Source organism: Anabrus simplex, chromosome 11, assembly GCF_040414725.1.
Source record: "Anabrus simplex isolate iqAnaSimp1 chromosome 11, ASM4041472v1, whole genome shotgun sequence".
In the NCBI taxonomy this organism is placed as follows: domain Eukaryota; kingdom Metazoa; phylum Arthropoda; class Insecta; order Orthoptera; family Tettigoniidae; genus Anabrus; species Anabrus simplex.
In genome coordinates this window covers 97,911,783-97,929,877 of record NC_090275.1, presented here as the reverse complement: position 1 = coordinate 97,929,877, position 18,095 = coordinate 97,911,783, and positions in this window count along the sequence as shown.

The window sequence follows — 18,095 nt, the reverse complement described above, 5'->3', positions numbered from 1 at the left end:
GCTGGAGATGAGATGGGTGGATGGAATCAGGAATGAAAAGATTCTTATTTGAATTGGAAAGACGAGAATGATTCGGCAAAAATTGAGCAGAACAGGAGACAGAATGAGATACGACTCATCCTAAGACATCCAGGACATCTTCAGATAGTTTTTGTTGGAAGTGTAGGTGGTAAGAACGGCAGAGGTAGACCAACGCATGGGTATGACAAACAGATTTGAGTAGATGTTGTAGTTACGTAGAATAAGGTGGCATAGAGGTCTGCATCTAATCAGACGATGAACTGATGATCTAAACTACGACAACAACAACAACACTTCACTTCTACGGAAATATGATCTAAAATTCACTTTAATGTTATTAACTCGAAGTGTACGAATTTCTTCAAAACTCTATAAAACTTTAAATTACAAATGTATTAAGGCTAAGAATGCTAAATATAATAATTAAAACGCTGAATTTCTGATTTCCAAACGCTAGTAGTCAGCACCCGTAATAATGCTATAAACCAGATCGACATTTAGCTTATATTCTACCTAGCGATTTAGCCACGCGGTTAGAGGCGCGCAGTTGTGAGCTTACATTCCAGAGATAGTGGGTTCGAGCCACACTGTCGGCAGCTCTGAAGGTGGCTTTTAGTGGTTTCCCATTTTCACAACAGGCAAATGCTAGGGCTGTACATTAATTAAGGCCACGGCCGTTTCCTTCCCACTCCTAACCCTTTCCTATCCCATCGTCGTCATAAGACCAGTGCGACATAAACAAATTGTAAAAGGAAAAGTCTAAGGAACTGGCCTATTACTTAAATTTCCGTTCAGAAATTTGACGCACGGCGGGGAAGAATACCTGCAATATGGGAGACGAAAAGAAAGAGAAAGTCATTCCGCGCGCCTAGACGTAGGACCGTAAGCAATTTGTCTCCCTCACCGAGCATGGCAATGGCACTTCAGCAGCCTCCAGCACAATGAGAAATTAAGAATTACACGTACAGAAAGCGCAAGCTCATAATTGAATGAAACGGAGTATTACGTAAGCGAGAAGGAAGAAATAGAACATGTAGAATCTATGTCCCAGAAGGAGGTGGGGCGTGCTCACAAATCTGTTACCTGCACAGACATAAAGCACTTTGATTAATATTTATGTTGGCAGTAATTCCGTCATTACGGCGAAGCGATCGACGATCACTGCCGTTGTTAATCAATCACTCAATAATTACAGCTCGCGCGGCACGCAACTTCTACTGCTGGCTGACATGCGCTATGTTTCTGGCCTGATGAATAGATTTAGCTACTTTCATCACAGTCGATGTTATCAGCTAGCAGGGGCCCATGGACTATGGCAGGGTGTCGAGAGTCCTAAAATCGACGGCCTGGAAATATATACTCGAGCAGAGGTCTTCAATTATTTTTACTTGAGGTCCCTATAGATGGTAATATTGCAATAGAGCAGGGGTGCACAAAATGCGCCGTGAAGGCATTTTATATGGCCCCTGGGCCGAGATTTATAATGTGCTTAAATTTCAGTTTAATTTTTTCGTAATTACCGAAAAACATAATAAGAACGTTTTTGTAATTGACGGAGATAGGAGATAAGCGATAAGAAGAATCTCTGATTTATTCGTAGTTTTATTCTGGGCAAGAGGTTTTTTTTTTCACTGGTTTGTAGGCAAGTTCTAAGATGCATAAATAATCCCACCTTAAAATTAGGTATGGATTACACGTTATCCATATGTTTCTTGGAATTACAGTTCGAGACTTCCCCAGAGAGTGAAAGACCTGCTGCATTTCTTCTTCGTCTTGAGACAGGCAGGTTTTTTTTTTTTTTTTTGCTTTACGTCGCACCGACACAGATATCTCTTATGGCGACGATGGGATGGGAAAGGCCTAGGAAGTGGAAGGAAGCGGCCGTGGCCTTAATTAAGGTACAGCCCCGGCATTTGCCTGATGTGAAAATGGGAAACCACGGAAAACCATCTTCAGGGCTGCCGACAGTAGGGCTCGAACCCACGATCTCCCGATTACTGGATACTGGCCGCACTTAAGCGACTGCAGCTATCGAGCTCGGTGAGGCAGGTATCAACTGGACATCCTCCATGCTTCTCTGTCCTCAGCAACTTGCTTCAGTTGTTCATGAATTCTCCCTTGTTTGACATCTGTTAACATTCAAAATCTTCTTCTTCCTATTCCTCTCCTTCCATCTATTTTTCCCACCATCACCCTCTGTTGAAGACAATTTCTACGTGTTGTATGACGCAACAGGGATATTTTCCTCTTCCTTATCGTTTTAATCAGGCGTCACTTCTCTCCTACTCTCCTTAGCACTTCGTCATTTCACACTTAACTGTCCGCTTCACTTTTTCCATTCTCCACAACCACATTTCAAAACTTTCCAAATACTTTGTTTCTTTCTTTCTCAATGTCCATGTTTCAGCTCCATATGACACTACACTCCACACAAAACACTTTGCGAACCCCTTTCTGAAATCAATAGGGATTGACTTAGATGTCAAAAGCCCTCTCACCTTTCCGAAAGCTTCTTTGCCGGGCTGAGTGGCTCAGACGGTTGAGGCGCTGGCCTTCTGACCCCAACATGCCAGGTTCGATCCAGGCTCAGTCCGGTGGTATTTGAAGGTGCTGCAATATATCAGCCTCGTGTCGGTAGATTTACGGGCACGTAAAAGAACCCTGTGGGACAAAATTCCGGCACCTCCGCGTCTCCGAAAACCGAAAAAGTAGTTAGTGGGACGTAAAGCCAATAGCATTATTATTATTATTATTATTATTATTATTATTATTATTATTATTATGAAAGCTTCTTTTCCCATAGATATTCTGATTCGTATTTCTTCTGTACAGTTTCCATTCCATGTTAACAAACTTCCCAAATATCTGAATGACTTTACTTCTTCTTCAAATTTCTTTCCCTCTAGTGTTATATTAACAGCAGTCTTCTCCTTTCCTATTCTCATCACCTTAGTCTTCCGAATATTGATCTTCATTCCTAACTCTTTGCCCACTCTCTCACATTTGTTAGAGATATTTTTTTCTGATTCCTCTAATACCGCCATATCATCTACGTGTTTTATTGTCGTTATCGGTTCTCCACCCACTACAACGCCTCTTGCTTTTCTGAGGGCCTTCTTTAACAGCTTTCCGGCATATATATTGAACAGAGCCGGTGACATACAAAATCCCTGTCTCACTGCTCTTCCGGTACCCACTTCTTCTGTTTCATACTCATCTACTCCACGCTGCATTCCCCGGGGTATTATATAGGTACAGTTATCTTGGAACATCCACAAGAAGTGGTCAGTTTACACACTGAAAGTGCTTTGGGAGGCTCTTTGTGGTTTACTGCGTTACCGTGAGCTGACGTTCTTATGAACTACTGATATTTAAAGTCGTTTAATAATGTATTTGTGAACAAAAATGTCCCCCCCCCCCCCAAACGTAGAAAAGTGGACTATGTGCCGTGAGTCGCACACCTCTCATTAATTAGTAAGTTTATCACAAGTTAGAGAGTGTTGTTTTCCATTTCTTTTATCAGGTTATTGTTTGTACTATCGAATAGCCATGCGAGAGGTTGGTTGGTGATTGAAGAATGGGGCACCTGAGTGTGTGGGTGTATTTGTTTGTTAGTTAAGGACGGGGGGGGGGGGGGGTTGGCAGTTAGAGAAAAATGTGGCCCTCGGTTCGTTTAGGAATCTGCCATTCGGCTCGCCTGCAAATTAACTTGAGCACCACCACTGCAATAGAGGGAGCTCTGGTGTCCACATAGTTGGTTGATTATGATACGTGCTAGTCTCCCTTACAGTGATTGGATACTCCGTATAAAGTCCGGTGCCTTGGGGTCTACCTGAGACTTGTTCTCACGCAAAACTGTCGCTCCGGTGACATCAATAATTACGATGGAATGCGAAAGCTCATTACGATGGATACTCAGTATAACAATTACAGAAAAATAGATACGGTGCATGTTGGTATCAATTAGCACTGTATTTCATTGGATTTTTAAAATTGTCAAGCAGTGAGGTGTTTACACACAACTAATACACACAATTTTTGATCAACGATATTTTAAATTCAGTTGGGGCCATCTGGTTCCTGGTCCGACATCTCTGTACTCCGACCGGCCAACCGAGCAGAGGGCGGGTGGCCACAGCTTTACCGTAGCTCTACGTCTCTGTATTCGGGAGATAAAGAGGGGCTGGTACCCACCGTCAGCTGTCCTGAGAATGTTTTCCGTGGTTTTCCATTCTCTTGCACTAAGGCGAATGCCGGGATACTTCCTAGCACAGGCCACGGCCACCAAACCCCTCACCTTCTCCCAGCATCCCCTTCACCGTAACAAATCTCCTGGCCTGAGAAACGACGTCAACGTCGAAGAAGCCCGCGTCTCCATTCAGGGGAGGAATGTGTGGTCCGAAATATGTTATTTCGATATTTTGAGTGAGTCAATATATTGTTGTTGTTGGCTTTTAGCAGGGTGTTAAATCAGAAATAAGTGATGGGGGGGGGGGGGAGAACGAACATAGGGCTTAGCTACTAGTGTTTATTTAAGGTAGTATCCGGCGGGGAGAGGGGTTGTAACATTTCCCTGTAATTTAATTACCCCTCCCCCAACAAAAATGTAGCCAACGGCCGTAGCCGTGTTGAAACACCGGATCCCGTGAGATCTCCGAAGTTAAGCAACATTGGCGTGGTCAGGAGTTGGATGGGTTGCCACGCGCTGTTGGTGGGGGGTGAGGGAATGGAGGAGCGGAAAGGAACTGGCCACCCTACCGCACGTAAACTCCGGCTCAGGAATACCTCTGCGGAGGTTCGGACCTGCCTTCGGGCAGAATAACCCTTACCTTACCAACAAAAATGTGAATTTTAGATCGTTTTCTTTGAATGTTGTTGTTATAACGAGAATGATAAACATTAGAACGTTATTCAAATCAGCTGAGAAGTTTTGAGAGACTGTCGCTTTCTTAAGAAAGGTCAGACGAGGCGCGATTTGTCATGATTTATTGCTTTGTTAGTGGAACCTTCCTCTATCAGTGCTAAGTTTTGACTGAACAAATTTGTCAGTTTGTACACTGCTTAAGGGAATATTGTCCTATTATCGGAAACACGCCCGCTCCAAGAAGTGCAGGAGTGGTGTAAGCTCGAGCTACTTAGAGCAATTACAAGGGAGGAGAGATTCAAGTAATTTATATTTTTGCCCGGGTTTCAGATGGAGTTGTCAGAGTGAAACATGGAGAATAGGCTGCAGGTCTGGATTGCCTCTCCTTCGTTGTTTTAATGCTCAAGCTCTGGCAGTCATTTGAATTATTGCTGATGTTTTTAAATCAAAATATGCACAGTAAAAGCATTAATTTCAGTAATAAATTATATGTGTTCTACATTTTCCTCATTATTTTATAATGAAAGATTCCTCCCCCCCTCCCGAGCAATTTTAGTCAGATAAGATCGTTGGTGGGGGAAAAATCCCTCTTCCCCCCCCCCGGCGATTTCGCACCATGACTTTTAGTAATAGTGGTGCCGGGCTGAGTGGCTCAGACGGTTGACGCGCTGGCCTTCTGACCCCAACTTGGCAGGTTCGATCCTCGCTCATTCCGGTGCTATTTAGAGGTGCTCAAATACGTCCCACTCGTGTCGGTAGATTTACTGGCACGTAAAAGAACTCCTGAGGGACTAAATTCCGGCAAATAGCAAATAGCATTATTATTAGTAGTAATAGTGGTAGTAGTTGTAGTAGTAAGTAAGACATCACCTGTTGGCTGATAGTCTAAAGTGAACATGCACAATTACTGTTCATTTTTGTAATATAATCAGCGACCAGCATTGCGAAAGGAGAGGTGACACTACCTGCACTCTCCTGCCATTATTTTCAGAATACACGAGTTCATGTGGCTAAACTAGTGGCCAAGTTATAGGTAGGGCGCACATTGAGAAGCTGTTCACAGCAGAGGTGGGCTGAAAAATGAAATGCTGTATGGCTTTTAGTGCCGGGAGTGTCCGAGAACATGTTCGGCTCGCCAGGTGCACGTCTGTTTTTTATTTGATTCCCGTAGGCGACCTGCGCATCATGATGAAATGATGATTAAGACGACACGTACACACATACACCCAGCCCCCGTGCCAGCGAAATTAACCAATGACGGTTAAAATTCTCGACCCTGCCGGGAACCGAACCCGGGACCCCTGTCGCCAAAGGCCAGCACGCTAACCATTTAGCCATGGAGCCGGACAGAGGAAGGCTAAGTGGGCAGGACAGTGCAGCGCTGAGGATACTGCGAAGTGCTGTGAGTGCACAATGCCACGCAGTGGCTCGACGCATTTCAGAAAGAAAAAAAGAACGATGTTTTCTTTGGACCCTAATAGAGTAGGGCATCCAATATAAAGAGAGTCCTAATTCCTACTTTCATGGCTCCAAACCAAACCCCATGGCACTACAGCCCTTGAAGGGCCTTGGCCTACCAAGCGACCGCTGCTCATCCCGAAGGTCTGCAGATTACGAGGTGTCGTGTGGTCAGCACGACGAATCCTCTCAGCCGTTAGTCTTGTCTTCCTAGACCGGGGCCGCTATCTCACCGTCAGATAGCTCCTCAATTCTAATCACGTAGGCTGAGTGCACCTCCAACCAGCCCTCAGATCCAGGTAAAAATCCCCGACCTGGCCGGGAATCGAACCCGGGGTCGGCGTTCATGACTCCCTCTTGTCTCAAGTGTTCGTTCCTTTACTAACGTTTTCCTCACTTTGCTTGTTATCTAAACAATTTCCCTGGCCGATATTGGTTGGAGACCACGCGGCTTTTCACCTTGAGACAATCACGACGGGAATCACTACCATGACCAGTTAAAACCCTACACTCGAGACCCAAACTACTTTTTGCATCCCTGAGTAACTGAATAACCGATCTTCCACATGAGGATGGTGTTCCTTGTGAGTCCTGGACTATTCAGACATTTTTGTTCATAAATCATCCACCAAAGACCTACAAGGGATCACCTACAAAGAAATTTTATAGAGTATCTCTGACAACAGCCATTACTCCAAATACCAGTGTTTCTCTTGTTGATAGGAAGTGCATAGAGTGACAAATTTCAGTTGTTAAAATATTTTCTGTATAATTAAGGGCTTTTAGGATAATATACACATGGTTTTTTGTGGAATTATGTTTCTTTATAGCAGAAAATTTAGTGAAAACTGTTTGTTCCTTGTGAGACCCACTGCGCAGTCATAAATATTTTTATGGAGACCATGTTAGAGGTTATATGATTTCGTTATTATTGACTTGGTTTTGTTCAGGGACCGAAATGAAGTGTTTTAAAATTGCTTGACAGTGTTTCAAACTCCGTTTATGCCTTAATAATATTTGTATTATATTAAAAATATCATATAATGGCAAACTAACTAATAAACAATTGTTTGCTGCACTGGAAGAAATTCTTGCAGTAGCTGAAAATTGCGAAGGACTGGATGATTCAGATGCTAGTGATGAAGAGTTCAGGATGGAAAATATACCCTTTTCTGAGGACATAACCACTAAGGCTTTCTCCAGACAACCACCAATTGTCCCTGAGCCTAACCAATCAACATTTGGTACCGAACAACAACCACCTACTTAGCCTTATTCCAATCAGCCACAAACATCTGTCAGAGTAGAGTCTGTCTCAGATGGTACAAAACAGAGGGGTCCTAAGCGTATTTCTACCTTAGCAAATCAAACAACAGACAAAGTGAAATATAGAAATGTCATATGGAAAAGAGGATGTATGCAATGGGCTGACGAAGATCTCAAATTTTCTGGAAAAACAGTGCTACCAGATGAAATATGTGAGCTGGATCTGTTAGTCGTAAATGCTTGGCTTTTGTCTAAGAGATGCCTTACTGAAAAAGGGATACAGCCTATTATGACACTTGCTGAATTCCGTGCTGATCTTGGTGTAATACTCTTCAAGTTTGGAAAACCCATAACTTCCCCAAGGGGAAGGCCTAGATCTGAAGTTGAAGTTCAGCTACAGCTAAAAGAGAGGAAAGGCCCTACTACACCAGCACCACAACAAGATTTTCGGAGTGATTAACTTTCTCATTTGCCAGTATTTACCGAGAATCAACAGCGCATTAAATTGACTGGTTGTAGTGCTAAAACACATTCTAAGTGCATAAAGTGTGCAGTATATTTGTGCCTACACAATAAGAAAAACTGTTTTTACAGTTATCACACTAATTGAAATTGAGTAGACACGACATTTCCCATTGAAAGGAAAATATAAAATTTATTTTCAAACTGATCCTTGCTGCAGATTTTTTTTCTTCTTTTAAAATGTTATTTGTTCAGGGCGTCGACCCATGTGGATCTTTTGCCCCTACTGGCACCATATTGTATGAACCTGCGTGTAATTGGAATGGCGGCAATGTGGAATGTTGTATGTGAGTAAAAGAAAATTAAGGACGTCACAAATACCCGGTCCCCAGGCCAGGGATATTAATCATTACAATTAAAAGCCCCTGACCCGGCCGGGGATCGAACCCGGGGCCGCCGGGTGACAAGCGGACGCTTTGCCCCCTACACCGCGAGGCCTGACATGTAATAGCCTACTCTCTGTGTCATAATTAGGCTTATAAAAGGAAATCAAACATATGTGCTAAATTTACCTGATTGTGCAATGCATTATTCATAATCAGCGTGAATGATCATTTTTCATATTAGTTTTTTATTTTTCAAACAATGTATTTTGTACATGCTGTATATATGTGCCCTTTAGTTTATCGTGTTTTTTGCTTTGGAAGGTTAATTTTTTAATTAGATCTTTAAAAAGACCCCTGCAATAAAGTATTTATGTGTTCTAAGAGTTTTCAAACATTATTTTACCCTCAGTGCGCAGTGTTCTTCCTGAGACCCAAACTCCTTTTTAAGCCATAACTTCACATTTTGTAAATATATCTTTTTTACTATTTTTCCACAAATTAGCACATTATAAGTAATAAGTCCGCCTCTGTGGTGTAGTGGTTAGCGTGATTAGCTGCCACCCCCGGAGGTCCGGGTTCGATTCCCGGCTCTGCCACGAAATTTGAAAAGTGGTACGAGGGCTGGAACGGGGTCCACTCAGCCTCGTGAGGTCAACTGAGTAGAGGTGGGTTCGATTCCCACCTCAGCCATCCTGGAAGTGGTTTTCCATGGTTTCCCACTTCTCCTCCAGGCGAATGCCGGGATGGTACCTAACTTAAGACCACGGCCGCTTCCTTCCCTCCTCCTTGCCTATCCCTTCCAATCTTCCCATCCCTCCACAAGGCCCCTGTTCAGCTTAGCAGGTGAGGCCGCCTGGGCGAGGTACTGGTCATTCTCCCCAGTTGTATCCTCCGACCAAGAGTCTGAAGCTCCAGGACATTGCCCTTGAGGCGGTAGAGGTGGGATCCCTCGCTGAGTCCGAGGGAAAAAGCCGAACCTGGAGGGTAAACAGATGATGATGATGATGATGATAAGTAATAAAATATATTTTTTTCATCAAAATTTGAAAAATTGTGCAGTGAAGGGTTTCACGATTGAACATTACTAATTTCCCTCTTATCGATGTTCGGCCTTGAATTGAACTTAGCAACAAAAGTCTAAAATTCATTAATATCTCTGTTATCGTAGCCAGTAAAATAGAGTTTTAGGAGACATAAAATAATGTTATTTGTTTTCTCGTCTCACTAACTACTTCTACGGTTTTCGCAGACGCTGAGGTGCCAGAATTTAGTCCCGCAGGAGTTCTTCTACGTGCCAGTAAATCTACCGATACGAGACTGACGTATTTGAGCACCTTCAAATACCACCGGATTGAGCCAGGGTAGAAGCTGCCACGTTGGGAGTCAGAAGGCCAGTGTCTCAACCGTCTGAGCCACTCCGACAGTGTTTAAGACATAAATAATAGAAAATTATATTCTCTGTAACTTTTGTTATGTAGTATTTATCAACAGCACCAATTATAACATAGATATTTGAAAATTAAACATTAGGCCATCCCCTAAACTATCATTTCATCCAGCGAGAATAAAATATATACCCTAGACTGTAGTTCCTTATTCCCCGACTTCACATACCGAGTTTCATTACATTCTGTTCAGCCATTTTCCCGTGATGCGTGTATATACGCAGGTCGAGTCATAAGTCATGGTAACTATTTTTTTTCTCGCGAACAGGAGACAACACGGAAAATCTAAGATAATCATTTGGAAACGTACGGTATGTACTTGCATATGGTGCCACTAGATGGTGTATGTAAACAACAGTGTGGGTCTAAGCATGCCCCCAGGTTCATTGTGTGAGTGAGAGCGTCACAAACTGGAAGTCAACAAGCAGGAGCAACGATTGTATATTAAAAAAGCAGTTCTCCGTGGCAGAAAAGGCACGCCAATGTCATGCAGAGCTGCGGGAAGCATTAGGTGTGTGACTATGATCTAATCCCAAAAGTCAAGTAGCCATTACGTGGACAACGGTTTGCTAACAAAGAGGACATCGTAACAGCATTTCGGAGAGAGGTGTCACACGTTAGCGATACACATGCAGCGAATGGTATTCAGCGCCTGCCCCACCGCTGGCAACGCACAGTGGAGACTTTGGGTGATTACTTCGAAGGTCTGTAACCAGTGGAGCCCTGTCGTTTGTACGTAGTCTTGTGTATTTGCTGTCTATGCCATAATAAAACAATGTTTACCAATGGCCTGTGTTTTGTCACTTTCCTACGAGAATTTGCTGAAGTCTGAATTTGTCTTCAGGCACTATGCATAAGCAGATGCCCTATATTTCCAATGCATATCTTAGATTTTCCGTGTTGTCTCCTGTTCGCTGAAAAGAAAGTAGTTGCCATGATTTATGACTCGACCCTTGTACATACATACACGACGGAAAATTGAAATTGTAAATTGCATTACACTCCACATGGCACACATCGTACAAAACATAGTGATACCGAACTGTTGTGGTATTTTTCTCCTCTATTTCTCAACAAACTACGTGATTCATGCTCAGGAAACCGTGTACCGAACTCTAAGTTGTGTATGAAAAGTAGACGCAGAACTGTCCTCTCCTGCCTCTCAACTTGCGATGATTCAATGAATTCATTGATGGTTATGAATTCTGTTGATTACAAAAAACTGATCTGGGCTGTGCTGTTTTATCTGCTTCCCCTGCGTACCAATGTGTGTCATACGCTGGGTGGGGATAGAGCGTTCTTTGCCATCACCTGTACTCCACAGAGTTAATCCCATTTGATTTTGATTTCATTTCGAAGATGAAGGAACCGCTTCTTGGCAACCACTTTTGAACTGCTCCAGATAATTATCAGTTGGTAAACCACTCCGTTCTCACCAACCACAGAATATGTGCATCGACAGATATAAAGCATCCGTGGTACGACACGATCCTGGGGATTACATCGAGGAACTGTGGAAGTTTCGCGGAGGTATCTCCTTTGTATTGGTTTCTGAAGCGAGTAACAAGTATACCCTATACTGCACAACGGTTATGCTTTGAGATTTGCATGAACATTAGGGATACGGTCTATTAGAGCTCCTAGAATTTATATTACTCTTGCTACATAACGGAAGATCAGGCTAGACGACACTTCCCAATAACCAAATTAGTCTGCATTCTAACCTATTACTGCAAACGAGGTCTAGTTATAACATAATAGTTGGAACTAATAAAGTAAATATTCTATTTACATTAATGATGTCTCTCAAAACCTAACGCACTCCAATACCTCATTTACGCTGATGATGTACAAATTTACTTCCACACATCTCCAGATCAAAAATTTTTGGCCTTAAAAAAGAACAATCAGGATCTAACGTCGTTTACTTTTTAGTCTTTGAGATGTGGTCTTACGTTAAAACTCAGAAAAAAAGTAAGCCATCATCCTTGGATACCCAAAATTGCTCGCAAAGATCAATCGACCAATGTTATATAATACTAACATACCATTCAGGTCATCAGTAGAAGTCCTAGGCATTACTTTCGATGATGACGAGTTATGAAAAACGCATATTATGCCCAATGGCCACAAAAACATTCTCTGCACTGCACATGCTGCGCGCGTATAAATACTTATTTCCGAAAAACTAGAAACCATCCTGGTAGAAGCTCTGGTTTTCCCTCATTTCGACCATTGTGCCGCGATTTAGAGAGACGCTGGGTGAAAGTTATTGAGCAGATTACAACGTGGTCAAAATGCATGTGTGAGATTCGTCTGTGACCTACGGTACTATGACCATGTAACTCCTTCATATACAACCACTTATCTTGGCCTCGACTAGAAATCAGTCGCACTGTGCATACCATATGCCATCTCCATAAAATCCTTCATTCTTCACAGCCTCTTGACCTTACTTCATATTTTAAATACCTATCCTCTTATCACAGCCCTAACACTAGATCTACTAATAATTCCATCCTTGCTTTACCTACCCATAGATCTGCCATCTACGATAAATCATTCACAGTAATTGCCTGCCGTGGGTGGAACCTCCTTCGCGAGAGTATCAAAGGGTTAAGCGCTATTCGCACTTTCAAAAAAGCACTTTGGAGACATTTTATGCACCAGAAAGGGATATACGTTAACCTGATGCTGCTACTCACAACCATTCTACTGTCATGGATGCCCTGGTAAAAGATTAGTTAAAAATTGTTAAACGTTTTATTTTCCAAATGTTGTTACATTTTTTGCATTATTTTTTTTACATGTAGGCTATTAGTTTTAAAACGTTTTCCTTTTATTATATTTATTTTATTTCAACTTAATGCAATTTCATTACTCATCATTTTGTATTAAGTTATTATTATTAATTTAATTTGTATTTAATCTAGTTATTGTAATATAATACATGTATATTTCAGTGTCTAGCTAGATGGAAGAGAAGGCCTGAAGGCCTTTATCTTACCAGGTGAAAAAAAAAGTTTCTAATTACTACAGCCCGGATTTCGATGCATTAGTAGGTTAGAATCCAAACTTACTGAAGCGAGTAGCACGTATCGCCTACCTTCACAACGAATGTGCTATGGGGTTTGCATAAACATTAGGGGTATGGCCCATCAGGATCCCTATGGTTTATGTTACTCTTACTACATTATGGAAGAGCGGGTAGCCGACACAGCCTACTAACCAAGTTAGTTTGCAATCTAACCTGTTACTGCATAAAAATCCGGGCTTTACTAATTACTATCTAACCCTCGCATGCGCAGACGTACCGATAAAGTAGGCTACTAAACAATTTTGCATTGCAAACGTTCAGCTTCTAACGCTTTCTACTTTATTTCAAAGTACTTGCCGCGCTCGTCGTCGTCTTCGCACAGCTCGAACTGCTCTGTCTAACCTTAATAAGAGACTAGAGATAGCAGCGCTATCATTTCTTTTAGCATACCTATCAACTGCCGGTTCTAATAAAATCGATTGAAGAAGTCAAGTGACAGTCTCAAACCTGTTCGCTGCCAAAAGTAATTAGCGACCGGTTTTTGTTTCCAATTTTCTAACATTAAAAGCTGCTTCCTAACGACGATCAGATCAGTCCAGTGTGTGTCAGTCCAGAACAAACACATTAAATGTGTACATGTACTAAAGTATTTATCTACCTTATTAACTGGCGAATATGACCTTTTAGCGCAATGCAAAGGACTTAGAGGAGATTGTATCACTTCTTTCTGTCCGTATTTCTTTTATTCTTTTACAGTGAACATTTCGTCCCGCTTTAGTCCAAGTTTCTGCGGTCGTTCTCTTAGGTTTGTCCTCAAGGCCAACATGTCATGTGTGAATTTTGTATTTAAAGACCTTCCGGGTTTAGATGCCTTCTTTAGTGAATTCTGCAGTTTTAAGTTCGCTTTTGATTTCTCCAATCAATTTCACAATGTTTGCTTTCCCTTTGATCCTCTTTTCGTAAAATTTGACTATTTGCTTCTCAGTCTGTCAGGGTTAATTCTTTCCTTTCTCTGTCCAAATTGCGTTTTCTAACGTCGCTGTGAATGCCTCTATATTGTTTGATAACCTACTTGTTTTTGATTCTACATTTTTCATAATTGAATTTTGCACCTAGAATTTTCCTAGCGAGTTTTTCAAACTTTTCTCTCTGTGTTTTCGATGTCTTCTTTCCCGCCAAAGTCTAGTTCCTTCGATCTTTAGAGACAATCTTGTTTATTGCTCACTTTGCAATGTCTTAGGTTTATGTGTTTAGAAATTATATTTTTGAGATACTTTGAGTTAGTCAATATTATTGTCTTTTATTCATTTCTGAGGGATGAGAAGGGACAAGGCTTCTTACATCGTTCAGGATTTTGATACACGAACAATAGGCTGCAGGTGCGGAGTTGTAATCTGGCAGTCATTCTATTATGTCTTCATGATGTGCATTTTTGCTGATGCTTTTATGAAAATATGCACAGTAAAAAAAAATTTATTTTAGAAATAAAAGGTGTTCTACATTTTCCTCATTATTTTATAAAAGAAATAACCCCCCCCCCTCCCACTCGGGCGATTTTAGTGGGGAGACCTTTGGGATAAAACCGTCCGGTGGGGGTGAAACCCTCCCCCGCCGCAATTTCGCAACCTGCTACCAACAAAAACTCATTTAGGTAGGTCCAATGAGATATGAATAGTATATATCTAAAATCTCCAAGCTGTCCAGACTTTAATGAACTAAACTTAAGATACTGTATTGAAGGACAATAAGTGTTCAGGGCTACGAACAGCGGGGTTCGAGGTCACCGTCTCCCGAATGCAAGCTGATAGCTACGTCACCTAGACCGCACAAGCCATTTGCTCGTTGTTAGATAAATCAAGCTTCCAAGCTTCTGGGAGTGGTATAGAGTCTTTCAGATTCGTATTGCTGTATATGTAATATGAGTAGCTATCTACAGCCAGTGTTTCATTTAGTCCAGTAGACAGGGGGAAATATAACTTTAGCACTTGACAATTAAACATCAAGATGTTTGATCTGCAAGTACCAGCCCTGCTACTGACAGCCTGCCAGCATCCTCAAACACGAGCTGGCTTGTGGAAAGATCTCCACGTCGAACCGCAGTTCGGCCAATGATCGACATGAAGGCTATTTCGATAAAAGCGCACGTTTTATTGCCGAGATAAACAGACCCGTAGAACTGGTCCTCAGTGTTGGCTCTGCTCAATCGTTTAGTGCATTTAAGTACGTCAGATACAGGTCGATCTACTTAACGTAAAGTGTCTCCATGTATGAACCTCATTAGTGACACTGACAACATTTGCTCCATACAATGTCGATGCCTCCAAGAGCGTGTTTAGACTTAACAACTGTTCTTCCAGACGAAGATCGGAGATCGGAAATTGTTAAGAGGTGGATTCCAAACCCAACGAATCAAAATTCTACGTTTTTCAGAAGAGCAGTAAAACTGAAACAAACATTTTAGAGCTGATAGGAAAAATTTTTTGATTTTATTGTATTCGCCATAAGAACGCTTTTATGAAGTACTGGCAGTTACCTGCGGCTTCTTTCGCGTAGATTTCGTAATTTGATAAAAGGCATTGTACTAAGACATTATCTGAAAATCCGTAAAGTATGAAAACTCAACGAATAATTGAGCTTCATTTACCTCCAGAAACTCTTTGTAAACCACATTTGTGGTGTTGCCTTTTAGGGCTGAGATGACCATGCGACATAGAACTGTACACGTGACAAAGTCTTCTCTCAAATAAAAATAAAGTTTCTCTACTTTTAAAGGAGATTCCAAATACCTATTTCCATATCTGTAACATATTCAGGTTTTGAGATATAGGTATCCCAAGAAAAATAATCCCACCCCTTTATCAGCCCTTCCTCCACCCACACCTAAGTGAATTTTTCGAAAAAGAGAGATGTGTTCCTTAATTTTTAAAGGATTTCCCAAGTACTAAGTTTCATGTCTGTAACATGTTAAGTTTTTGGCATACACTGCAGATATTCCGGTACCTACTCATTTTAAAAATTCACCTGCTTTTTCAATTCTTTTCAGCCCCTTAACCGGTTTTCCGAAAACAAAAGAATACGTACTTCTTTCTTTTTAAAGGAGAATCCAAATACCAATTCTTACGTCTGTAACATCTTCAGTTTCTTAGATATCAGTATCAGTATCCTAATAAAAATAATTCAACTTCTTTTTCAGTCCCTTTTTTATTGGGATACTGAATTAGATATTATGCTGCAAGAGATCAAGAATTTATTGGAGATGTTAGAAAGTTAAATTACGTTTTGATCTGTTTTACAGGACATCTATGTTTTGATAAGTAAACTGTATTTTTGTCATCATTAGTTCACATGAATTTTAATACCTGAAAATTGAACCTGACATAATTAGACTTCCAATCACTTCAGATGTACAGTACCTACTTAGAACAGTATAAAATGAATATCTACCTGAAGGAATTCAACAAACACTAAAATTACTTTGAAAAACAGGTTCAGTAAAATAACTTGTTATAGTTAGAATTTATTATTGTATAGAATAGACTACGTTTATTACATTTTGTGCATGTTATGAAAGGGAAATAAAATGAAAAAATATCATTAGTGATTAAGTCACCCTCGAGGACAATATACGATTTGTGTTAACCACTCACTTTCGAGGTATTATTTCAATGTTACAGTATACAGATAGATAAAATCTAAATGCGGGAACATGTAGTGCATGAAAAATACTCCCTGAAACTGCATCAAACATAATTTTACAGAGGTGGACATTATATGTTTTCATTGATTGCTCCTCGTATGATGGTATATCGACTAAAAAGACAGGCTGTAAGTTTCACCAGGAGGAAATAACTGTGTTGATGGAGTGAAGGTAGGCTACGATATGAGGACCTGATAAAAGGAATGATCTTCATTGGCGTAATCCATTTAACACGACACACTGTCACCATGCCACTGGAGGTCTCTGACATCCAACTTGGATGAGTTTCAATGTAACTAGAATAACTGCAGGCAACATGTGGCGTAAATCAGAAACATTGTATGTACTATGTATCAGTTCAATTCTTCGGCGCTACATGGCAATCATGTTTCCTCTGGCATATATTACTGGAATCGGGGGAAATTAGATTTTTGATACAAAATACAAAGTACATAATAAAGTATATATCTAATTTCTATTTTTCAGTATGTCACCGCCAACAACACCGGCAAAGTAGACGCTACGCTCCTGTGTGTATGTTTGGATTGATGGAAAAATCGAAACCATTAATAAGTGTACTTCTATGTTGGTAATCCTTATTACTGTGTGTTGGTAGAATCAAAGCTGAAAAATCAATCAATCAATCAATCAATCAATCAATGATAGCTGCCTCTGTGGATCAGTGGTAGAGTGTCGGCCTCCAGATCCCAAGATAGCGGGTTCAAACCCGGCAGAGGTAGTCGGATTTTTGAAGGGCGGAAAAAAGTCCATTAGACACTCCATGTCGTGCGATATCGGCATGTCAAAGATCTCTGGTGACACATTTGGTGTTTACCCGACAAAATTCATGAAATCTCAGCCATAGACGCCCAAGAGAATTTCGGTTTACTCGGTCTGCCATCTAGTGGGCCTAGAGTAAAACGGAACGTCGAAATTGACGAGCAGACACCTCAGATCAAAATGCAGGGGAGCTCAAAAGGGTAAAGCACTCTCTATCCCCGATTTACAGTTAACGTAAGATGAAAATTTTACATCGAAATGCAATAGGTTACATCAAAAACGGTTTCGGACCTTCCCCGAGGATTAAACTGCTGAGATCGCAAGAAAATAAAAATGTTAAACGGCCATTACCTTTTTGAAGGGCTGCTGACTGATGAAAGAGGCGCTTCCCGCCTCCTGCTATTTTTCCATACACTAAGCTAGATGTTGTACGAGTGGCGGAGAGCCAGGAAAATCAGCAGTTTTTATACTCTCGGGGAAGATTCGAGACCTTTCATGAATGATTAAGACACACCCACAGCCGTTTATTGGATAGCTTACAGTTACACATCGACATTGGTAAAGAAAGACTCTATTGGCTGAAAATTAATGACAGAAATTTACGATTGGCTAATTTCAAAACTGGCGGAAAGAAAAGATTTATATTGCCAACCTACAAATGAAAGAACGGAATTTTAGT